Genomic DNA, 1,571 nt, shown 5'->3' on the forward strand with positions numbered 1-1,571 from the left:
GGGATTAAACTCAAAATTCCTCCTTTCCAAGGCAAGTCCGATCCAGAGACTTACCTAGAGTGGGAGAGAAAGATGGAACTTATCTTTGAATGTCAATCTTATTCGGAGAGTCAAAAGGTTAAGCTCGCAGCTATTGAATTCACCGATTACGCAGCAATTTGGTGGGATCAACTGCGCCCAAGTCGGAGGAGAAATGATGAGCATCCCGTAAGGACATGGGTGAGCTCAAGAGATTGATGCGGAAATGCTTCATCCCAGCTTACTACCATAGAGATTTGCACAACAAATTGCAAACTCTTACTCAAGGTAGCATGACAGTCGAAGATTATTTTAAGGAAATGGAAATGGCCATGATGAGGGCTGATGTTCATCAGGATTTGGAGGCCACTATGGCCAGATTTTTGCATGGATTGAGGGACGAAATTGCTGAGATTGTGGAGCTGCATCATTACCTTGATTTAAGTGAGTTGTTGGATAAGGCGGTAAAGGTGGAAAGGCGCCTCAAGGGGAGAGGTACACACTCGCTCAAATTCCAACTATCAAGCTGGAAATTGGCGAAGTTCACCTTCAAGAGGCAAGGACAAGACCGTAGGGATCTCTCAACCACCAAAACCGAGGCCCTATGATGCTACACCAACACCTAAGGCCGAGATGGAAGCTAGCCAAAGAACTCCAAAATCGCGAAGTCAGGATGGTAAATGCTTCAAGTGTCAAGGCTTTGGGCACATAGCATCTCAATGTCCCAACCAAAGGGCCATGCTTATCTTGCCTAATGGAGAAGTGGTGTTCAATAATGAGGACGATTGTGAGGGAATGCCACCTTTCGTAGGAGAAAGCGACCACTCGGAGGAAGAAGTACCATGTGAAGGGAATGTTGGACTCTTGGTTGCAAGAAAAGTGCTTGCTGTCCGAGCCTTAACAAATGAAGGTGAACAAAGGGATAACTTGTTCCACACTCGTTGCCATATCAAGAACAAGTTGCGTAGCCTAATAATTGATGGAGGAAGTTGTGCAAACGTAGCAAGCTTGTTCATGGTTGAGAAATTGTCTCTCCTAACCACCAGACACCCTAAACCATATCGCCTTCAATGGTTAAATAACGATGGTGGTGAACGAGTTTATAGGCAAGTAAAGGTACCATTTCGCATTGGTAGGTATGAAGATGAAGTGGTATGTGATGTGGTACCCATGCAAGCGTGTCACTTGATCTTAGGCCGTCCTTGGCAATACGACAAAGCTATCCACTTCGATGGTCTATCTAACAAGTATTCTTTCATGCATGGTCACCAAAAGATTACTCTTGTTCCTCTTACCCCTGGACAAGTCCAAGAGGATCAAGTGAGGTTACGTGAGGAATATGAGTTAGAGTGTGAGTTGAGAAAACAAGAAAAGAGTGAGATTGAGAGTAGTGAAGAGAGAAAAGCACTAGTGAGTTCCGCCAAAGAGGTGTATAAAGCTATGAAGCATAGCTTGTTAGTAAGGGCTGAGTGTGACAAAGTTCTTTCTTGTAACTTTACTAACACAAGTGCTCCTAGTTTTGTTTCCTTTTTGCAGGTTAGCCACTCGAATAT

This window comes from Coffea eugenioides, chromosome 5, assembly GCF_003713205.1.
Source record: "Coffea eugenioides isolate CCC68of chromosome 5, Ceug_1.0, whole genome shotgun sequence".
NCBI classification, from domain to species: Eukaryota; Viridiplantae; Streptophyta; class Magnoliopsida; order Gentianales; family Rubiaceae; genus Coffea; species Coffea eugenioides.